Genomic DNA, 25077 nt, shown 5'->3' with positions numbered 1-25077 from the left:
CAATTCATAACTAGTAGTGGCTACTGTGCCAAGTTGCAGCTCAGTCATACCTACAGATGTGTGTAGAGTTTGGGTTCCAGTTCTTGGGGAAGAAGAAAGATGAACCTTTGAGAAGACAGTTTCTCAGGAGAACTAGTCACCACATGGGTCTGGTGGGTGAAATAAGAGAGATGAGGGGTAGGAGATCTGCCTCTTCTTCTACTCCTTTCCAACAGCATCAGGCAGCAGTTACCTGGATCTCATAGGTAGATGCTAGAGCACTCCCAGGCTGGCTAACTGGCACTTTGACACTGGAATGTTTGCCATAAAAATGGAGATAAAGTCTTTCAACATCTGTGTAGCCTGTTTCTCAGCTTCTAGCACTTCCTTGTGATGGCTTTCTCCAGGGAGTCATAATCCATGATGGCCTTATTAGTGATGAGAGAGCACCCAAAGACTCGAGGTCCACAGTGCCTTGCCACTATCACTTCTGGTACTGTACTCATGCCAATAGCTTCTGCACTCCCAGCTGCTTCAAGAGGTGACACTCCACCATAGTCTCAAAATTGGGACCTGCCAGTGTCACATAGATGACTTCTTGGAGTTCTCAGTGTTGATCTTCCATTTGTTTCTAGGTTCTTTGAGCCAAAAGCTTTATGTCCTAGTCATAGGCATCAGGCATGACAAGAGACAAAGCTCCAAATATTTCTTCATTGGGTCATCTGAGAGGGTTTTGAGCAGAGAAACCAGGGAGGTTAGTGTGGTCACGGATCAGCATGTATCTCCAACCACAAACTTAGGGTTAAGTCCTCCAGCTGCACTGGTGTCCATACCTGCACTAGAGTGTCCATACCCAGAAGGTAGAAAAAAACCTTGCTAGAAATGTCACCTTTGAGAGAAGGTAACCTTCATATATGTGGAACCTGCCCTGTATCGTCTATCACACAGGCCCTGCCACTCAGGAACCCAAACACCAGTCTACCGGCATGACCTGGCACAACAGTGTAGTAAAAATTCTGGGCCTGGGTTAACTTATTAACCAGCCCTCCTAACCCAGAACCACAGATCACAGCCACTTGAGATCTGTGGCTTGTGTGGGATGGAAGCCATTTTGCTATCTCTTGGTAATCTTCTTATGCAAATCTTTGCCAAATTTCCTGGGCCCTTCTCCTTATATTCTTGCACTTTATATGAGGGGTCTTTCTATGATGTCAATTGATTTGAGTTCTTTTTAAGTTTTCCTTTCAACATCTGAACATTTCTCTTTCTTGCTATTATGTTTGGCACTTTGTTGTTGTATTTTATCCAATTTTCATCATTTTGGGATGGGAAAGGAAACTTTCAATTTCTCTTTGGACCTAACAGACATTTTCAAAAACTAATTTATGCACATCAACACCAGACTCTGTCTACAAGATTCATGATAAAGTTGGAACTCTGGTGATACTAATTGTACTTATTGCCACGTTTTGACTCAGTAAATCTAAATCATTACCACATGCTATTTATCATTTTATTTACAGAATCTTTTTCATGTACTAGAGTAAACAATGTTTTACAAATGTACTAAAGAATGTGTAAAGATGAAAATAAACAGGGGAAAATGTTCAACTTTATTTGTCATTAGGATATTGCAAATTACAACAATAATATGTCACTCTACAATCATTGGAATGACTAAACTGAAAAATGGCAAGTAACTATAGGTCATCTCATTGCTTGTGGGAATACAAAATGATACCATTTGGTAATTTCTTACAAAACTGACATAGTCCTACCATGTGATCCAGCAATAATATGCTCCTATGTGTTTACTCAACTGCTTTGAAAACTTAAGAACCTGCATATGAATGTTAATAGTACCTTTTTAATAATTGCTATAATTTGGAAGTAATCAAGATGTCCTTCAAAAGTGAGTGAATAAACAAACTATAGGGTATTCAGTGAAACAAAAGATTGAGCTTCCAAGCTATGACAAAACATGGCTTAATCTTAATACAGTATAGCTCAGAGAGAAGCTAGTCTGAAAAACTTTATATATGACTCAAGTCATGTAACAGCCTGGGAAATGTAAAACTATTAAGATCAGTGGTTTCCAGAAGTTGCAGTGGGGAGAGTTTGAGTATGTGAAATACAAAGTATACTTTCTAGGGTAGTGAAAATATTCCTTATACTACAATGACAGATACTATACATTTGTCAAAACCTATAACATGATACATACAGTAAAGTAGTAACTTTAATGTATACATGTTTATAAAAGGTCACTAGGCGGTCTTAGAGTCCTAGGTTGTAACATCAAATGCAGCAAAACTGTCAAACTATATTACAAATATATGAAACACACAGAGGACAATTGGAGGAAGTAAAGGTATGTGTATATATTAATGAGTATATATATCACAAATATTTGTTCCTGTTTTGTCAGCTGAGAGAACCTTGAAGCAGTGACACGCTGCGAATGATGCACCTATTTTGCACCTAGATTTTGATTTCTAATGTCATTATCCAACAAAGGAGAATGGCTACTTCTAGGAATGTGACAGGAAATATACAAGATGAATTTAGATTACTTCAGTTGCAAGAAAATTAACAAGTGCTACAAATAAAGAAGCAAATGTATGTCAAAGGACACAGGAACAACTCTAACAAAGAGCTCCTAAAGGACAATTCTAATGCAACTTTTAAGGCAAATAATAAATAAGATAGTATTGTACTATACCATGACTTATAAATGAATATCCATAGATGCATACAGAAGTAAAATAAATGGAAAAGTATCTTATATAAAATAATTCTAAATAATTTATGTAGATCCCCTTTCTTTAGTGAAATGGAGCATAGTTCTCCACTCCTTACATATAGAAAGAAGAGGGAAAAAGTGAATTTGTAGAGAAGAAATCTGACAGAAAAATACCACAGTTGGGTGAAAAGGGTTACCATTCACGGTAATAAGCTATGCTGATTGTAAATGGTGATCTGAGAACTGTACTTTCCTCTGAGATCTTCCATCTAAAAACTCAATTCCAATTCGCATCAAAAGGAAATGCCAGACAAATCTCAATTGAGGGAAATTCTGCAAAATTCCTGACCAATATTCTTCGAGATTGTCACGATAACTAAAGAAGGGAAGTCTGAGAAGCTGTCAGAAGCAAAAGGAACCTAAGGAAACATGGTGATGAGATGTAATACAGTGTTGTGTATAAGACCCTAGAAAAAGGTATTGGGGGGGGGAGGACATCTGAATCAAATAGGAACTTTGGCTAATCAGTTTTAGTTCATTACTTTTGAGCATATGAACCACACTAAGATAATGATAACAGAAAAATTGTTGGATATGTTAAGATTCTCTGTATACTTTTCCAACTTGAATATAAATTTATAAATCATTTAAAAATAAGTTTATTGGAAAATGTGAAGGCTCATATAAATATTTCAACTTTGAAAATTATTGTTTCCCAAAGTTTATTAGACTTTCAACATCAAGATATTTTCTTAGGAAATATTATGTACTTCCACTAGAGTTTGCAGTGAGTGCCCCCCTTACACTTCCTCTCCACTATTCCAAGCTTTGGGTCCATGAGTGCTCAACCATTTGTTTGGCTTTGTATGTTAACTCTCTTTTCAGCCACCAGGTTCCAGATGCCATCAGGATGCTGGCCAGGCTTCCCTGGACTGAAGACCCCACCAATGTGCCCTGGAACTCCGCTTCCCCAGAGACCCACCCTTCTAGGGAAAGAGAGAGGCAGACTGGGAGTATGGACCGACCAGTCAACGTCCATGTTCAGCGGGGAAGCAGTTACAGAAGCCAGACCTTCTACCTTCTGCAACCCGCAGCGACCCTGGATCCATGCTCCCAGAGGGATAGAGAATGGGAAAGCTATCAAGGGAGGGGATGGGAGATTGGGTGGTGGGAATTGTGTGGAGTTGTACCCCTCCTACTCTACGGTTTTGTTAATTTATCCTTTCTTAAATAAAAAATAAATTAATAAAAGGAAAAAAAAGGAAATATTATGTACTTCGTAAACATAAAATAAATTTACTATACATTTTATTTTTAATATATTTAAATCAAGGACAAAGCCAGCATGCATTTTTTAATTGCTATGTAGCAAGTTTTAACTCTGAATTCCAAGTTAATTCATTTTTGTGAATCCTCAGGATATAACTGCTCTGGCCACTTCTATTTAACTATTGTGAATTGCAATAGTGTAAGGTAATTGTTTTAAAAGAATGAGTACAATTTGTGGCTACTTATTTATATGACTATAGACTTCTTTCTCCAAGCTGAATAAGCAAAAATTCTGACAGCCGTTAGTTGCAGGCTCATCTTCCATTTTCTGGCATAATCCCAAATTTGAATTGCTTGGGTTTATTGAAACAACTTATTAAGTGACTTTAAAAAATGCAGTGAATGTATTTTGTATTTATAATTATATAGCCTGTAAATTTAATATGTTAGAACTATGAATTCTGTAAATTGAATGTGATAAATACATTGATAGTAATGAGTATCACTGTTTATCATAATACTGTTTTTTAAATTTTTTATTTATAAAAAGGAAACATTGACTAAATGATAGGATAAGAGGGGTACAATTTCACACAGTTCCCACCACCAGAACTCTATATCCCATCCCCTCCCCTGATAGCTTTCCTATTCTTTAACCCTCTGGGAGTATGGACCCAAGGTCCTTGTGGTTTGCAGAAGGTTGAAGGTCTGGCTTCTGTAATTGCTTCCTGCTGAACATGGACATTGACTGGTCGATCCATACTCCTACCCTGTCTCTCTCTTTCCCTATTGGGGAAGAGCTCTGGGGAAGCAGAGCTCCAGGACACATTGACAGGATTGTCTGTCCAGGGAAGTCTGATTGGCATCCTGCTAGCATCTGGAACCTGGTGGTTGAATAGAGAGTTAACATAAAAATCCAAACAAATTGTTGAACAATTATGGACCTAAAGGCTGGAATAGTGCAGGTGAAGAGTTGTGGGGGTGCTCTCTGTTTTGTAGATAGCTAGTAGGCATATTTTAGTTATATTCTATAGGGCCTGGATCAGGGAAGAAAGTAGCTCCCAAATATGGGAAATGTGTATAAATATTGTTGACTGTATACCCCATTGATTTGATGTGATCTGGGGCTTAGGAGCCTATGTGACCTCTGCATCCCTATAGATCTGAGCTCACATTCTGTGGCCATCAGGAGGAACGTTGCAAGCTGCCCCAATCTCAGGACCCATCTTCCTCAGGTGTAGTATAGAGTATGTTGTCCGTCCTCCCTTCAGAGGATGGAACATTCTCTACCATTGTTGATCCAAGTTGAGGGCAAGGTCCTATGGGGGCCCACAAAGGGGTCTATTGTGTTGTTCCTTATAGAGATGACTGGTAACAATGGAGAGAGGGATTTATCCCAGGTCTAAGCCCATCATGTCTGTTTGGGAATCTCAGGGCCCCCTGCTTATGGACCCAGATGATGGGGTGGCCTGATAGTGACTAAAGAGTCATCATTAAAATATACCAGTCTCTTGCCCTTATTCAGCTTTTGTAGTCCTTGCTTTGATAAGGATATCTTTGGAGTGAGTGAAAGAACTGTAATAGGAAGTAGGTGAGGAGGGTATCTAAGTCTAAGTAGACACTATTTCATTATGAACTTGATACTGACTCACTACAGACTATTGTGTATTTTTGCTTTCTGGTATATATTTTGCCCTAATTTATGGATACATGTGAACATATGCTCTATCTCATAGGACGTAGTCTATATCTAGGTTTTGGGACTTTGTTAGGAAGTGAACCTCCTGGAATGGAATTAGAGAATCCTTTGAAAGGAAAGGTCTCACCATAGTAATGAGGGTAAAGGGCTGACATTCCATGCCTGAAGTCTCTGGACACAGTCTGAAGTGAAGCATGCTGAGGTGGTATCAGCAGATCCAATATCATTTGGTATGAATTGAGAGAAGCATGAAGGAAAGTGAGCTCCACCCTAGAGGTTCCAGGATTGGGGGAAATATAGACTCTATAGAGGAAGTGGGAGGTTCCTGCTGTCTTAGGGTTTAAGAAGACAATAGTTAGTTATTGCTATAATCACATTATTTAGTAATTGGGCTAATTTTGAAATATCCCTTTCTTAGATTTGCTGTATCATACACAACATCACCATAATTTATGTCCTTTGACATTATTTGTATATAGCTGTGCCACTGGTTGCTTCTGTTCCCCCTGGTCTAAGCTTTTGAGAGAGTCAACATATCAAAGACTCAGCCTATGTATTAAAAAGACTCCATCTGTGATTTAAAAAGTTTGAGACATTCAATAACATTTTCCCCTCTCATATTAATTAAATAGTGACTTATCTGACTGTGAATTGATAGGAGTGTACATAAACACCATTCCCACCACCAAAAGACTGTGTCCCATCCCATTCCCCCCCCCCCCCATGAAACTGAACATCTACTCTCACCCTCAACCCAGGATTTTTACTTTGGTGCCCTACAGTAATACTGTTTTCTATATGAATCAACTTATTTTTTAAATATTTATTTATTACATTTTGTTGCCCCTGTTGTTTTATTGTTGTAGTTATTATTGTCGTCATTGTTAGATAGGACAGAAAGAAATGGAGAGAGGAGGGGAAGACAGAAAGGGGGAGAGAAAGATAGACACCTGCAGACCTGCTTCACACTTGTGAAAGGATTCCCCTGCTGGTGGGGAGCCGGGTGCTGGAACAGGGATCCTTATGCTGGTCTCTTGTGCTTTGTGTCACATGTGCTTAACCTTCTGGGCTACCTTCTGACTCCCAAGATTCAACTTATTACTTAAGAGAGGTTTGGGTTGGTTCTTTCAGAGCACTGAAAGCTGCTTTTCTGTAACGTGCATTAGTCTGTAATGTAGCCTATAGTTGTTATCCCTGGTCATCTATTTATGACCCTTGTCATATATGGCTATTTTCCTTTAAAATTCTCAAAGTCCAGAATCAATGTTTGCCTAAAAATTAAAGCGTTGTGAAATATAGTAAGTATGAAAGCATTTTACTTTCTCTGGAAAAAGGTGAAATATAGGAAAAAGCACAAGTGAATCACTCTAGGATTCTCAGCATATCTATAAAGAGATTGGTAATACTTAACTTGCCAAAAAATAAAGTAGGGGCCCTAAAAGCTCCCAAGTGCCCTACTAGTTCTAATATGCATAATATTTTAGGCTTTCATATGATTTACCAGGTGATCAGGTATAAACAATAGTTTTAGTTCCACAGTATCCTCACTTAATACATTGCTTCTTCTTTTCCATTTCTTGTTTTCATTCATTGCTTTCTTTTATAATGCTTTACTCCTTTAAGCACTCTTGAGTACCATGAGTTGAACTCTATGATTTTCTGGGATTACAGTTTTGTTTGAAAATCAGAAAGTATTTTTTCTTATGTGGTGCTAGCAATTGAATGCAGGAGCTCATGCATGTATGATACTGCTTGCTATCTCATTGGCCCAGTGTTATTTGTTATTAAAGAAAAGAGAGAGAAAGGAAGGACACAAAGCATATCTTCACTATCCATGATGCTCTACTATTTTCTATCTTGGGTGTTTTCTTATGGTATAGAGGGTTAAACTCAGGGTTTCAAGCATGTGTTTTTCCACTGAGTCACTTGAGCCCAGGGACGAATTTTTTTTTTTTTTTTTTTTAGTTCTTGGTAATGTCATTCTATCTCTGTGTTTATTGACTATTGTAGGTATCTCCGATATCAGTGGAATCATTCTGTACTTGTCCTGTGACTGCATTATTTCACTTAGCGCAATGTTCGTCAGGCTCATCCATGTTGTACCATATTGTAAGATTTCCTTCTTTCTTAAGGTATGAATTTTGATCTGTGTATCTGAGAATTGCTCCTTTCTATCTCCATGATATAATTATTGAATTCCTCTCATGAATGTCACAATTGACCTCTGGTCTTGGGCGCTCTCTCTCTCTCTTTCTCTCTCTCTCTCTCTCTCTCTCAATTTTATTTCATTGTCACCAGGGTTATCACTGGGGCTAAGTACCAGTACTATGGATCCACCACTCCTGGTGACCATTTTTTCCTTTTTTCTTCCCAACTTTTCTTTTTTTTCCTTCCTATTGCATTTGATAGCACAGAGAGAAACTAGGAGAACTAGGGAAGATAGAGAGGGAAGAAAGCAAGAGGGACACCTGAAGACTTCCTTCACCATTCATGACGCTTCCTTCCTGCAGGAGGGAGGTGGGGGATTGAACCCAGGTCCCTGTACATGGTAACGTGTGCTCAACCAGGTGTACCACCACCTGGCCTCCTCCTCTGTTCTCTCTTTCAGGCACAATCACTTAAAAAATATTTGTTTACAGGATGACACATATAGACCTATTATTCCTTTATAAACCATATGACAATTAAATAAATGATATTAGGAACTGGGAAGCCATATGTGAAAGATTGAAACTATACTACTGCCTAACGCCATACACAGATAATAATTTAAAATGGATTAAAGATTTAAATGTAAAACATGAGACAATAACATACTTAGAAGAAAATATTGGCAAATCATCCCATGCTACCAGCTTCAGTGATATCCTGGGCACTTGATTCTTATAACAATAGAAGCAAAGGCAGAAATATAAAATTTTTGAAAGTCAATTCCCTGATGGTTGCATTTATATATGGAATTTAAATAATTAGAAAAATTAAATTACAGAAGATAATAGTCATAACCATTGGACTCTACCAGTGGAAATATGGTAATTAGAAGGAAAGGAGAGGGAAAGTAGGGGAATAGAGGGGGCTCTGGTATAGTGGAACTGAGACTCTGGGAGTTGGTGTGGTAAATTGTGTAGACATATATAAGTATGAGACTATATAAAATCTTATAATATTGTAAACCAATGTCAACTCAAGAAAAAAAGCATCTCTTAGTATAAGAAACTATGAGTAAAATAATAACCTTCTATTGAATGGCAGAAAATAATTATATATCATATATCTGATAAGGCAGTTAAAGATTTTTCCTTTGTTTCTGAATTTTGCCTTAAATGATCATTGAGGTTGCTTCCAAATTTAGTCTATTATGAATTGTGCTGTTATAAATGTAGGTATAAATAGCTACCTTTGGATAGTTGTTTTTGTTTCCTTTTTATAAACCCCCAGGAGAGGAATTGCCAGATTATAGGGTAAATCCATTCCTAATGTTCTGAGAACTCTCCAGACCATTGGCAGTGTAGAAGAGTTCCTTCCCCACCCCCCCACATCCTTGTCAACACTTCTTCCTGTCCTTTCTTTTTCTTTCTTTATTTTAATAAAGACAGAGAAATTAAAAGGGAAGAAAGAGGTTGAGAGGGTAGAAAAAGAGAGACATCTGTAACACTGCTTCACCACTTGTGAAGCAGCTCCACTGCAAGTGGAGACCGGGCCTTTGAACCCTGGGTCCTTGTGTGTAGTAACATATGTGCTCTATCATGTGCACACCACCCAGCCTCCTCTGACCTTCCTAATGTATAGCATTCTCACAGCTGTAAAGTCATAGCTCACTGTTGTTTCTATTTGCATTTCTGTGATAATCAGCTGTCCAGTGATATATGAGTAGCTAGGAAAGCTGTGGAATATATATATATATTTACTACTCAGTGGTGGTTAGCAATGATAAAGATTTCCTTTGCTCCATCATGGATGGAACTGGAATGCATTATGTTGTGTGAAATAATACAAAAGAGATGGAAAAATACCAGTTGATCTCACTCATAGGGTGGATCTTAAGAAACAAGGACAGAAAGGGAAAACACAAAGCAAAACTTGGATGGGGTAGGGTGTATTGGATAAAAACAAAAACCCAAAAACAAGCTCTGGGGATTTTGAGGGAATGGAAGTAGGCGACAAGGACCTTGGGGTGTTGTTGCATGATGATGGAAAAGGACCTAAGTTGGGGCTAAAATGTCTTGCAGTTACCTATCATGGGGAGATGAGACACTGTACCCATGTGGACAGTTTCTATAAACCATTAACCCTAAATAATGTGAAAAAAAGAAAGATGATGAGGGATTTCAAGCTGGGCAAACTGGAGCTGTGGTGTGGTGAGCTGTCATAAGAATGGAAGCTAGAATAAGCAGATGAAAACAAGCAGACAAGTACATGCTAGTCCAAGATGGCTACACTTTTGAGAGCTGGAGTTTCACCCTAGACATTGGGGAACTCTGCAGATTTTGACAAATAGAGAGAGTTTTTGATTTGAACTTGAATGAGAAGATGCAAAGAGTCTCTTCATATGACTATGGCGCAGAGGTGATTGTCCTGAGATCTTGAACTAAAGAAGTGAGCATTCAGTATCACTGGGTTTGAGAAAGGAAGATTGCAGTGGACGAAACACAGTCACTAAGTGCTTAGATGTAAGAAAGATATACTGAAGAATCTGATTTCTTTTTAGGTCTGTGGCAGAGCCAATTGCTGAACTAGAGGAACATACTTGCTGTGTTTGCCAGGTTGTGGGTGTTGAGGAGTTGGGTTTGGGCTTGTCACTAAATATGAAAGTATTTCACCTCTTACCTGTGAAAAAGAGGTTATGATGAATTTGAAGATAATTATCAGTAGCTACAGGGATCTGGGAAGAAGAGCTTTGACTCTATAGGATAGATTAAACATCTGATAGATTATATTGTATAAAATTGCAAAACTTTGAGCTCCTTTTTTATCAATGTAAAATAGCAATTTCATTTGGTCTATCAAATAATTTGCTTGCTTTGGGAATAAATCTTACAAACGATTTTTCTTAGCTCTCAGTAAGAAACTAAGTGTTAACAGTAATCATCTCAGAAATAAAGCAGATGGCAATAAATCTATCAGGCTCAAACATCTGGTTTTTATGACTTAAATTTCAGGTCTCACTACCTACTCTTCTGAGACACGTCTCCAGAACTCTGACCTGGAAGACAAATGTTCAGGACTTAGTAAAACTCTACTCAGAAAAATTCCTGGAGAAGTGAATCACATCAGCCATCATTTACTTCTCCCCAGCCCCCAACCCCCAGTCCCCAGACCAGTAAGTGTTCCACTTTCAACAACGAGTCACAACTCTGGGAACTTTAAAGAAAGAGCCAAGGATGACCCACAATATAATTTACCTTTTGTGTAAGTTAAACAGAAGCATTTTTCTTTGTTAGTCAAAGAGAGGAATAAAACATTTCTGAGCTTTTCAAATTGAATGGAAAAAAATAGAAGCAACATCATGAAGAAATGTTACTTTCTTTGGTGACTGATGCCAGGAACATTTTGTTTTGATAAGTTCAATTCTGCCATCATTATATTACAGTCAAAATAGGTTTTTTGACTGAATTATACATTTCTCTCCTAAGCTGTTCCTGCTCTCTAGAACTGAGATACTTCCAGCTCAAAATTATTTCTGCCTTTTAGATTTATACTGACATTCATATAAACCAAATGAAGAAAAAATGAAAATATATTCATGCAGCTGTTTCTGCACCTCACCTTTAATCTTCTATGCACTTTAAAATATGTGCTTCTCAAAGAAGGGTGAGAATGAGAGAGATCTATTTTTGCCTCATGTAAGTATAAAAGTAATTTGTTACCATGGCAATATATATTTTTTCCATCTTGTATTTTCCAAACACAGCCTTTACTTCAGGTTTTGAGTAAACAGCTAGTCTCTCTGTTCTCCATTTACAGTGCCATGCTCCACTGACCACTTCAGGTCAAGTACAAGCTGGTCTACAAGACCAAGTACCATATTTGACAGGGAGATTGATTGATTGATTGATTGATGCTTGTATCAATATAAGCTGTTGACAGAGTCAGGCAGAGGGCATTTCAAATTCCTGAGACTCTTGATTTGGCAAAAGCTCAAGTTTAATGATCCAATTTTCAGATTCTCTTTCTCTGTGTGTGTGTGTGTGTGTCTTTCTCTGCTTTTCAAAATAGTGGCTTAATTTTAACTCTGTATCCAGTCTACAATATATGTTTTGCTATAAATTCTGTATGTGAAATTTTAGGAGTGATTAACTTCTTAATTTTGTAAATAAATGAAAATCAGAGATCTAGTGTTTCTTCTTTTATTTAAAGGAGGTATAGTAGAGAAAACAAAGTAAAGAGAATCCGGAGAGTTAGTAGATTCAAAGGAATCAAATAAGAGAGAAATTGAGAGAAAAGGGGAGATAGAGAGGGACAGAGAAAGAAAGATAACTATAGCACTACTCCATCTTTCATGAAGCTCCCTTATAAACAGGTGGTGGTCAGGGCTTGAATCTTGGTAGTGTGTGCTTGCTTAATTAGTTGGACCACTGCCTGGTGGTGAAAAATGTTAGTTCTAATACTTGCTAAAAACAATAGATCATTATTATTACTCAACGTGTTAAGTCCCCAAAGTCAAGAGGCACTTATAAATCTGTCTATACAGTTTACTCCTTTTTATATGTTTCTTTTTAAAATAATTTATTGGGGCCAGGCTGTGGAGCACCTGGTTAAGTACTCACAGTACAGTGTGCAAGGACCCAGGTTCAAGCTCCTGGCCCCCACCTGCAGGGGAAAACTTTATGAGTGGTGAAGCAGGGCTGCAGGTGTCTCTCTGTCTCTCTCCCTATTTTCCCCTCCCCTCTCAAGTTCCCTATATCTCTATTCAATAATAAATAAAAATACTTTAAAAAATTAAAATTATGTATTTATTACGTAGAGAGAGAAATTGAGAAGAAAGGGGGAGATAAAGAGACACAGATAGACAGACACCTGCAGCCCTGCTTCACCAATTGCCAAGTGTTTCCCTTGCTGATGGAGACTGAGTCGAAGCTTGATCTGGGTTCCTTTGCATTGTAGCAAGTGTACTTGGAGGTATGCCACCTCCTGGCTCCAGTGGTGTATTCTTAGGTGAGATAAAGGATATGAACACACAAGAACACACATTCATAAACAAGTTAAAGGTTTGCTGAACATTTATCAGAATAAGTAACTCTGCTGTCCTTGAGGATGATAAGTAGGAATAGAACTATATAAAAACCAAATAAGGGGGGGCTAGGTGATGGCTTACCTGGTTAAATGCACATTGTATGTTTTTTTTTAAATTCTTGGTTAACTTATGATCAACAATCCTATTGGATAAGAGGGGTACAATTCTTCATAATTCCCACCACCAGAATTCTACATCCCATCCCCTCCATTGGAGGTTATCCTATTCTTTATCCCTTTGGGAGTATGGACCCAGGATCATTATGGGGTGCAGAAGGTGGAAGGTCTGGCTTCTGTAATTGCTTCTTTGGTGGATATGGACATTGGCAGGTCAATACATACTCCCATCCTGTTTCTGTCTTTCCCTACTGAAGCAGGGCTCTGGAGAGGTGGGGTTCCAGGACACATAGGTGAGTTTATCTGCCCAGGGAATTCAGGCTGGTGCCATGATAGCACCTGCAACTTGGAACAAATTGTTTAATCAGGAACCTAAAGGTAACAGATGATATTTGGGGTCTCCACTTTGGAAAAAGCTAGGAAGTCTATGGTAGGTATATTCTAAACATTTTTTAAATACTTATTTATTTCCTTTTTGTTGCCCTTGTTGTTTTTATTGTTGTTATAGTTATTATTGTTGTTATAGTTATTATTGTTGTTAATGTAGTTATTTTTGGATAGGATAGAGAGAAATGGAGAGAGGAGGGGAAGACAGAGAGGGAGAGAGAAAGAAAGACACCTGAAGACCTGCTTCACCGCCTGTGAAGCGACTCCCCTGCAGGTGGGGAGCCGGGGCTCGAACCGGGATCTTTACGCCTGTCCTTGTGCTTTGTGCCACATGCACTTAACCCGCTGCATTATCACCCAACTCCCGGTAGCTATATTCTTAAGGGCCAATGACTTTCCTAAATGTTGTCTGAGATTGACGGCTAACATGCAGGTGGGTTATAGGTATTGTCTGGGAAGATAGTGTCAGAGTTGGACATAGTGCTAGAAAGCTGGGTCAGGGAACAGGATAGCTTTCAAATATGAGGAAATATATAAATACTATTAACTGTAACCCAGTCAATCTGATCTGGGGCCAATATTCAGCACAGGAGCCTTTGTAACCTTTCTATTCTTAAAGGCTCGAGCTCTCATTCTGGGGTCATAGCTAGAAACATTCTAAGCCATACTCATTTCAGGACCAGTCTTTCTTGAGTGGCAGAGTATATTGACCCAGTCTCCCTTCCAAGAGTGGGACAGTCCCTATATTGTTGTTCCACATTGAGGGCAAGGTCCCTATAGAGGCTCACAAGAGGGCTTATAATGTTGTTCCTGATGGAAATAACAGTGGTGGTGGGAAGAATGATCTGTTAGATGTTTAGCCTCATCATGTCTATGTGGGAATCCCTGGATTCCCTGACTAGGGCTCTGGGAGATGAGGTGGCCTGGTAATGACCAAGAGAGCCATCATTAAAGTATGACACTCTCTTGCCCTTATCCAGCTTTTGTAGTTATTACTTCTGACAAGGGTAACCTTAAAGTGATTAAAGGAAGTGAAATAGAAAGTGAATGAGGAGATTAACTCTGTCAGTCTAAGTAGAAACTATTTGATTAAGTATTTTATGGTGTCTTTTTTTTTAGGTCTTTCTACTTGCTTGCTGAACTTATTGAGTCACTGCAAACGATTGTGCAGTTGTACTTTAAGGTTTGCATTTCCCCCCTAACTTGTGAATACATGTACACATGAAGCGCATGTAATATGACGCACAAGGACCTACACAAGATACGGGTCCACCGGCAAGGGGCCCATTTCACGAGTGGTGGAGCAGGTCTGCAGGTGTCTGTCTTTCTCTGTCTCTATCTCCCACCCTCTCAATTTCTCTCTCTCCTATTCAATAAAATGGGAAAAAAATGGCCTCCAGGAAAGTGGATTTCTAGTGCTGGTACTGAGTCCCAACAATAACTCTAGAGGGAAAAAATAAAATAAAACAGATAAAAAACCAAATAAGATGAAAGATATGTATAATCAACTACATTATATAGATAAATAGATGGCAAGTCCTCCTAGATTTGAATCCACAATCACAACACTGAAGTGCATGCTTAATGTATACACACAGATGAGAATAGACCACCTAGGTCAAGGGAATATATAAGAAACAGTAAGAGATTCATCTCCAAAGGTTCATAACAAGGCTAAGGGATTTAAATTTGTTTTTCAGGCAATTAAGAGCTTCTGGAGGTATTTCTTTAGAGTAGGGAAATGACAAAATACACTTCATAATGTAAGAAGACTTTGGTGCTTAACATCTTTTAAGCTGTTTTAATGGAGTTAGCAGCACTGCATTGCTTACCTTTATATGGCTTGTTATTGCTCACTACTAAGCATCTCCAAAGTTCAGTTGTTTAAGACTACTCTGATATATTATTGCATCTATAGATTGGCAGGGCAGTTCTGTTTCAGGCTAAAGTCACTGGACAGTTCTGATTCTTATTGTACATATGTGGACTGGAGTGGATTGACTCTATCCCATGTATTTCTCATCTCCCTGGATCAATGGTTTAGATAATAAATGTTGTTCTCATTGTGATGGGTTTGGTCCAAGATAGCAAACAGGAAATTGCACATCCTTTAAGGCCCAGGCTCAGGTGTGTTTGGCATACTATGATTTCATTGTATTGGACAGAACTGGTCACTTTTTTCTAAATTCAAAGTGAAAGGGAAGAGAAATATACTGCACTCTTCCCCCCGCCTGAAAATTCACATAACAATTTTTTTTTTTTTTTTTTTTACCAGAGCACTGTTCAGCTCTGGTGTGGGGGATTGAACCTGGGACTTTGGAGCCTCAGGCATGAGAGTCTGTTTGCATAACCATTATTCTATCTACCCTCCGCCCTTCACATAACAATATTAATATAAAGAAGGGTGAAAAATTTAGGCTGATGATGATTGTCACATCATCATGAACCTCTACTGCACAAGTACTGAGTAGGTTCTGAATTTATGGGTTCAGTTTTAGTGCTTGCTACTTTTATTTAAACCAGTGTTTATAAGAAAATGAGAATATTAAAACTCAGCCCTTCGGCTTTAGGCTTTTATTTCATTTTCTTTTTTAAAAAATATTTATTTTTTAATTATTGAATAGAGACATTGAGAGAAATTGAGGGGAGGAGGAGATAGAGATGGAGAGAGACAGAGAGATACCTTCAGCCCTGCTTCACTACTTGTGAACTTTCCCTCTGCAGGTGGGGACCAGGGGCTTGAACCTGGGTACTTGCACACTGTAGTGTGAGCGCTTAACCAGGTGTGCCACCACCTGACCCCTTATTTCAGTTTCTTACCTGTAAAAAAAAAAAAGATTTGGACTTGGAAATCTCTGTTGTCATTACATATATATTTTTATTTATTATTGAGTAGAAGCCAAGAGAAACTGAAAGGGGAGGAGAAGATAGAGACCGAAAGAAACAGAAAGAAACCTGCAGTTTTGCTTCACCAATTATGAAGCTTTCAACCTGCAGGTGGGGACCAGGGGCTTGAACCAGGGTCCTTGTGCATTATAATGTGTGCTGTTAAACAAATGTGCCACCACTTGGCCCCTGTCTTTTCTAATCTAAATTTTCCAGGTTCCCATTCTTCTTATTCATCATATTTTTTTAAGTTAGAAAATGTAGGGGCCAGGTGGTAGTGCACCTGGTTAAGCACACAGATTACACTGTGCAAAGACGTAGGTTCAAGCCCCTGGTCCACATCTACAGGGGGAAGAGCTTCATGAATGGTGAAGCAGGGCTTCAGGTGTCTCTCTGTTTCTTTCCCTATCTTCCCCTCCCTTCTCAATCTCTCTTTCTGTCCAATAAAAAAATAAATAAATAAAAGAAAAAATGTACAAAAATAGCCAGATGAAATGTTTACTTGAAGCATATTCTATAAAAACAAATGGAGTCATACTTAGGAGTTTTATAATGCTATAAACTTCAAGAACCCCAAAGATATACTCAGTTTTTATTTTGAATAGAAAAATTGAATTGTACTCTTCACAGACTAATCACAGCTAAGACTTTTGAATCACCTGTGTATAATGAATATTTAATTTCCTCTTTATATAGAGAGAAACATGGATGGAATATCATTACTATAAAGCCTGAGAGTTCAGAAAGTTTTCCTTTAGTAAACGTGGCTAGACCTTTTAAGCATTACTTGAAAAAACAGAACACTGAGAAAATACATTGGGATAATATCAAGAGGAAACTTTTCACAACTTTATAATTCTTCTTCCAAACACTTTCCTTTACAGCAAGGACTATCCTTTTGGGGGATTTTTCTGTTGTGTGGGGAATGTAGAAATGAGAAGGAAGCCAAGGACAGGATGTGACTAGCAAAACAACTTGTCTACCACCTGCCACTCTTCCTGTTCCAGTTCTCAGTTACCTTCAGTGCTCTTCTCTTTCTTCTGTCTACAATGAAATGTTACTTACTTTGTTAGTAATATGGCATTTCATTTAAACTTACCTAAATTGAATTATTTTCCTCACATTTTATTTTTGTGATATTATGCACATCATTTAACTTTATAGGATGACTATATTCTTTAATATGTAACATACATACATTGGGAGAATCCAATCTCATTTCAATTAACTCCAGATATTGGGGTGGGGGGTCTTAATTTTCTCCCAGTCACTGTCATATAGAGTCTGTCCTTCTACCCAGTTCATGATCTCCTTTAACATGCTTCCTCTAGGATATGTTTTTCCTTCCCATGCGGTGGTTTTCTCCTGGACACCCTTTCTCCCTTTTCTTCTCTCCTCTAGGCTGCAAGTTAAGTAATCTTTGCTAAAATTTTGGGAAGGTATTAAGGCTTTGATTTACATGCAGTATTGGAAATAATGTAATTGGTAGTATTAGAAAACTTTACAATCAAGAGTTCTTCCTTCAGTCATAGAGAATCTGTCTCATCCCTGGTTAGCTTATGAATATCCTCTTGCTTCAGTTTGGCTGATTCTCAACTGAAACAAAGGACTCTGAGGCTATTACAAGGAACATTTGTTTCAAGCCTTTACCATAAACCAAATTTCAAATGACTAGTTGCACAGAAACCACAAAATATTTACTGAACCAGAAGGTTCTGTTCTAGAATATATGTTCAGCAGCCACGAAAGATCAGTGTTCCTTGGATTAAAATCAGCTCAAATGAATTGGTTGGACAATCTTGGAATATGAACATTGTCAATGTTACCTTCCCCCCTTCCCCCAATATTCAGAGAAGGTATGGCCTTAGTCACTTTGTCTTTGTTATTGTTTAGGAATATAAAAAAAAACTCTTTCTTTTGCAGAATAATATGGGACATCAGACACAAAATGATGAATGAAGAACATTCATTGTGACTAGAATAAATCATTTACAGTCAGGATGTGGAGGTAAGAATGCTGGGAAAAAGTATGAGAAGTGGTTCAATTTGTGCATGCAAGCCGGTGGCTTGTAAATGGTCAGAGAACAATGAATCCGGGGATTTTCATTGGATGATATTAAGGAGAGCCCTGAATGGAGGACATTTGGGTCTTCCTTTGTGAATGATTTTTCAACTCTGACAAGATCACTCAGACCAATGATGTTTTCTCAGTGGAACTCTTTCTTTCTTTATAAATTTGTTTCCAAGGGGACATCCCATTAGTAGGATGAAGTCAATTAGTGTGACAAATGGAGAGAGAAAAACCCACTAGAAGACTATTGCAGGAGTTTCTTTTTATATGCATAGTATGTACAATAAATACAGCCTTGCAACTCTGTTATTTGAAGGACTTTTATAGATGATATATCTGGGGTCCTATTTGCTATATTATTTCAGTGAAGTACAGAATATTCTGTGGACTAAGTTATTATCATTATTTTTGGTGATATCTGGTAACTTTTGAATGTAATTCAAAACTTGAATGTAATTCAAAAGATCATATCAATTAACGTATGGCAATTAGAATATATTTTTCTGCACAGTATTTTTATTGCCTTTGACTTTTACAGAACTAAGAGGCGTGTATGTAAGGACTGATATGGCAGTTACAGAGTGACTGTCAGAGCTCCTCTAGGCAGACACAACTATATGAAGGTCAACATTTGCTTTCCGTTTGAACCATCTCCCTATAAATGTCACAAGTTGGAGTGCTGGGAATACTGCAAGTGGTTTCCATAGGAATGTATTTTGCTGAATTCTGTCTGACATCTCCTCCACCTAGATGTGAATGTCCAAGTTGTACATGTGCGTAATGAAGTTTGGGGAGATGGAGAAGGATGCAGAGTTACAGGAAGCTCAGGCTTTCTACCTCAGACTATTCCTATTGTTTTCATTTCTTCATATGAATAACTACGTTGTATGGTAAATATAATGTCCAATTAAATAAGCAAAAGGTATCATCCCATTTGGGATGGTGGAAAGTTATTCCTTTTACTTGGTAGAGACCCAATTGGGACTTTTAAAATTAAGCTGAGAGGTGTAACAGCTGTTTCAGACTTCTGCATGGGTACTGTTTAACTATAATGTTTGGTAGTAGTGTGATGGTGAAGAGAAAACTAATTCTAATAGAGTCTATGAAGCTTTAGTCTATATTTCCCTATTTCGTCTTTTTCATGAGACTCACCTGCTTAGATAAATCAACTGTAATAATCTAATACAAGTCAGATGAAGTTTGAGTTAGCACTGCCTTCTACTAAATTTTACTTCAATCTCAGAGTACTGTATCTATCTACACATTGAATTTTGATTCACACACTGATTATTTTTTCAACTTTAAAAAAAATTTATTTATTATTGGATAGAGACAGAGAAATTTAGGGGTGGAGATAGAAAGGAGAGAGGTAGAGAGATACCTGGAGCTGTACTTCACTACTTGTGAAGCTTTCCCCCTGCAGGTGGGGGTCAGGGGCTTGAACCCAGGTCCTTGTGCACCAGAGTGTGTGTGCTTAACAAGGTGTGTCATTGCTTGGCCCCCACATATTGATTCTTAGAAAGAAAGAGAGGGTAGCTTACTTACGAGGTATGTGTTAAAGTAGATCTACTACTTGTTATCCTCAAGTAAAAGGGTTTATTCCTATTTTCTAATTAAGAACACTCGATATCCACAGTGTAAATAAGTCTAGAGAGGTTGAGCAAAATCAAAAAGTCATACAATAAGTGACGGAGAAATTTCTTAAAACCCTTTGTGTTGGGGGTCTTGTAGTCGCACACCTGGTTGACAGCACATCCTCCCTGCCTACAGGAGGAAGGTTTCACAAGTGGGTGAAGCAGGTCTGCAAGTCTCTTTCTCTCTCTATCTGCCCTGAAATTTCTCTCTGTCCTATTTAGGAAGAAAGTGAAAGAAAGAAGAAAGAAATGAAAGAAAGAAAGAAAGAAAGGAAGGAAGGAAGAAAGAAAGAAGGGAAGAAAGAAAGGAAGGAAGAAAGAAAGGAAGGAAGGAAGGAAGGAAGGAAGGAAGGGAGGGAGGGAGGGAGGGAGGGAGGGAGGGAGGGAGGGAGGGAGGAAGGAAGGAAGGAAGAGAAAGTCAGTCCATGTGGTGACACACCTGGTTGAGTGCACATGCTACAATGCACAAGGACCCAGGTTTGAGACCCCAGTCCCTACCTGCAGGGGGAAAGCTTTTTGAGTGGTAAAACACTGCTTCAGGTATCTCTTTCTCTCTATCTCCCCTTCCCTCTTGATTTCTGACTGTATCTACCCAATAAAGATAATAAAAAGAATTTAAAAAGAAAGGAGGGAGAAAAGAAAGGAAGAAAGAGAGGGAGAACAAATGCCTGCAAGGAGTGGTGGATTTGTTGTGCAGGTGCAGAGCCCAGCAATAACTCTGGTGGCAATGAAAACTATTAATTTAAAAGACCCTTTTATTAAATCACTAAACAAACAAAAACCATCTGCTGATATTACAGTGTGCAAGGACCCAGGTTTAGGCCTTTGGTCCCCACCTGCAGGGGGAAAGCTTCACAGGCAGTAAAGCAGGACTGCAGATGTCTCTCTGTCTTTCTCTCTTTCTATCTCTTTCCTTCCCTCTCAAGTTCTCTGTCTCTCTCCAATAATAAATAAGTAAATATATATATATATGGCCTTCACTAAGAATTCACTACTCCTGGAGGACATTTTTTCCCATTTTTGTTTCCCTTGTTGTTATTTTTATTGCTATTGCTGTTGTTGTTGGATAGGACAGAGAAATATCGAGAGAAGAGGAGAAGACAGAGAGGGGAAGAGAAAAACAGACATCTGCAGACCTGCTTCACTGCCTGTGAAGCGACCCCCGCCCCCCACAGGTGGGGAGCCGGGGGCTCGAACCAGGATCCTTATGCTGGTCCTTGAGCTTTGCATCATGTGTGCTTAACCCACTACGCTACCGCCGGGCCCCCGTAAAAATATATATTTTTAAAAACCCTCTATCTTGTCTCAAAAGTAACACCTGTCTTCATACAATAAGTTCTGTATTGGTTGAAATACAATCTAATATGATTTATCTGAAGTCACTGGAAAGGCAGAGACAAGTTGGTAAATACTGTACCTTTTCTACCACAGTTCAACTGGACATAGTTTTTTGATGGAAGTTGAACCACAGGATAGTAAAACAGCTGCCAATGGGGTGTAATTTACTTGTAATCAGCTACTATCATTGCTCAGATTGAATAGCAAATAAACATCTTACCAAAGATATATAGATAGAGAGGACTAAGGGAAGAAGTTCTTTGTTCAAGATTATTGATGCTATTTTTTTGTCAGCCCATGGCAGATGCTATGTCCTTGTCAAGTTTTTATTCTGATTACTGTACAGTTGTTTACTCACCTCTTTGACTTCCATTACTCATTGCTCCATAGATTCAGAAATTCTAATTCTGTTGCATTTATAATGAGGAGGTTAGAAGAGAGATGTCATATGAATCAATATAACTAAATACTTACAGCCAGCAGAACTAGAGTGTTCAGTTGGTCCCTTTCAATATGGAGGGGAAAGATCTCATACTCAACAATAAACTGCTTGCTTTCCTGTACTTTTTCTTTTGCACATAATCCTCACTCCACTTTTTCTGGGTGAGTGACTTGGTCTTGGTTGCACAATGGCCAAGTCTTCACTGCCAGGACAGAGATTTGTGCCAGTCATTGTATCTTGAGAATGGAGATGAAAGTGCTTTTTACCCTAAATTACTTGGAAAATTGCCTCAATTTCCTTTTTCATTTTTGCTAGACTCAGCCTGGACTTTCGCTGAGAGGTTCTAAACTAACTAGACCATTATGGAGTAACTCCTGCAGGGCCATTTCTTTAAAAATGCCATTGTATATTAAGTCATTGTAGCCTAGTTTAGCTGCCAGGGTATTATTGCTTTGAACTTTTCTAGTTACTTCCCTCTGAAAAGCCTAAGCAATATGTCAAACTTCGAAATGCTTCAATATATGTGCATCATAATTACAAACTTGAATACACTCAATTCAGCTGTGTTTCTCATGTAATTTTTCTATAAAGAGGGTTCTTTGATTCCCTTTACACAGGAGGATCCTTCCTAAGAAGAGCAGCTAAGTTTTCATGTACTGTCTTGTTGAAGCTATTAGAATCAATCGAATTGTTACTTAGGTGAGTTTCTAGAAAACGGACAGCATAGTGACAACATATCAAGTGCTTGCTATGAGCCATGTGATTTATTGACTTTATTTCACAGGATCCTTCAAGTTATGGTCATTTTCTTTAACTTTTTATACATGCTTAACTCTAAATCATGGTCTTTATTGGGGAGAGAAAAGGTGCCCAATATATTTACTGCTGTAGGCCCATAACCAAACAGAAGTGTTGCTTATAGTAGTTATTTACTGCTTGGTGAATTAACCATTGCCCCCCAGTGTGTGCTTGTTAAGTGTTGAGCTGAGTTGTCCAAAGAAACTGAGTTCCAGAAAAGTTCAACACAAGTGGCTTCTCAAGACCAATTAAATAGGGGGGTAAAAGTTGAGACTTAATCCCAACACTCTTAATTTGGGAACATCTGGACAAACAAAAAAGCCAAAAAACTGTCACATAAATTGCCTCTCATCTTTCCCACTCCTCTGTACTTTTGTGAGTAGATCCCACTACTGTGACTTACCAAACTTGTATATATTTCTTACATTCTTCCAAACTTAGATATTTGGTCCTGATTCTTTGTAGTGCTAGAATAAGAAACTTCCCTCTGTCAGGCAGAAGCAGCAAGTTTGAGACAGATAAGGGAACAGTGACTGAGAAATTTCTTTCTGACAAGAGAGAGGCTAGGTAAAGCATTCATTTTATGTGACTGTGGGACAGGTAGCAGTCACAGTCTCTCTTCTCCACCTTGGCAGACAAAACAAAGTTGACAGCCCTGAATTGCTGAAAATTAATCTTTGGGAATTGAGGTATTTTCTGTGAAGTAGACAGAATGATCCTAAATCCAAGTGAAACCAAACCTGAGCTATGTATTTATTTAGAAATTTCATCAGGAAGATGAGAATAGACTACCTATAAAATAAGTCATCTAATCACAAAGTCTAAAGGAATTTTGGTCAATGACACAATTTCTCTGGGGACACAAATGGCTAAAACAGCAGTTTCTCAGATAAGACACTGGTCAAGAAAGGGAGGAATTTGGAAGATCAGCTGGTCACCTGCAATATAAATGTTGGTAGTGTGCTGACATAGCTTTAACTTTTCCTAACTTCCAAACTTGGACTAAATTATCCAGGGCAATATATCTAACTCTGTGACAATTTAACTATTTTAATGAACTCCTTTTATTTAAAATGTATAATTGAAGAGAAAATGGAGCTAATTGAGTATTAATCTTTACCCTTGTATTTAGTCTCTGTTCACTACTAGACCAGAAAGCAAAAGATCCATGCCCTTACTGAGTTTTTTTGGGAGCTCCTTTTGGCCTCTGAATACTCCTGATACAGTAGTGTTACACCTCGGAGAGCATTTCCTTGAGTTTTCAGCTTGCCTCACAGGACCAACTATAGGTCTGACCATGGGCATGTTTTTCAGTTTCTCTGTCTTTTGACAGGTCATCTTTACTGTTTAACTTTAAGAATAAGATGACCTATATCCCATGAGATTGCACAGTGTGTAGAGCACTGGACTTGTATGCTTATGGTTTCATTCTCCAGCGTGGCATATGCCAGAGTGATACTGTGGTACTATCTCATTAAAAAAACAATGTATGTTTTATAAGGCCAGAAACAGTGCTTCTGCTTTGCCATGTGCACTTGTATGAGATTTGAGCCTAGTCCCTCCCTGTACTGGTGGAAGCTCTGGTGCTATTTTTTTTCTCCCTCTCTTTGTCTCTACTCCTATATCTGAAAAAGTCAGCCTGGGGAGGTCAAGGTGGTGGCATACCTGGTTAAGTGCACAAAGCACTAAGCAAAAAAGATCCATGCAAAGATCCAGGTTCAAGTCCCCCCCACCCCCACCCCACCCCTCCAATCCCCATTCCTCACCTGCAGGAGGGACACTTCACAAATGGTAAAGCTGGTCTGCAGGTGTCTTTCTCTTCCCCTCTCAGTTTATTTCTGTCCTACCAAAGAATGATAGGAAGAAATTAAAAAAAAAAAAAAAGGGGGGCCATCAGGAGCAGTGCCAGCACCAAGGAATATCATGATCCTCACAACACAAGAAATGTGTGCTGTGGCATAAAACATACTCTGTTGACACTGTTTTGGGGGTTTTACATTGCTCTAGTTCATAGGTGTTGAGACAGTCGGGTGAAAGAATGTGTTTTACAAACTGCTCATACATAAGTGTTCAGGTAAAAGAGAAGCATTTATATCATTGTTATGTAGTCTGTTCTGTTCACTTATTTCCCTTTAACTGCCTGATAGGTGCTTTGTTCTCCTCAAGACGTATGGCTCATATGTCAGGACCTCTGTGCAGAATTTTTGTTTTCTGGAAAATCCTTCAACAACAGGTACCTAGCGCTTGGTTATTTTCAAAGCCATCCCAGTCCTGGCACATGGTAGCATTGAAGAGCTTATGGTACTGTGAGCCTTCCCTCAGAGATGAAAGAACTGGGTTCCAGGAAAGGATTTACTTGACCTGAGAGGTCAGGATGAGAGATGTCATGAGACCAGGTCTTTCTTTGTGGGGACATGTTCTCTCTACCTCACTACAATGCTTCTTCTAAATGCTCACTTGAGTCCCATCAGCCCAGAGTGA

General features: G+C 38.6%; 1 pseudogene; it reads right to left on the bottom strand.

Annotated features, from left to right (window-relative positions):
• Nucleotides 1–252: 252 nt before the first annotated feature.
• Nucleotides 253–11715, bottom strand: LOC103111071 (purine nucleoside phosphorylase-like; annotated as a pseudogene).
• Between the last annotated feature and the right edge of the window lie 13362 nt (nt 11716–25077).

The sequence above is a fragment of the Erinaceus europaeus genome, chromosome 5 (assembly GCF_950295315.1).
Source record: "Erinaceus europaeus chromosome 5, mEriEur2.1, whole genome shotgun sequence".
NCBI lineage: Eukaryota > Metazoa > Chordata > Mammalia > Eulipotyphla > Erinaceidae > Erinaceus > Erinaceus europaeus.
The sequence above is the reverse complement of the archived record's forward strand: the minus strand, read 5'-3'. Positions and strand labels throughout refer to the sequence as shown.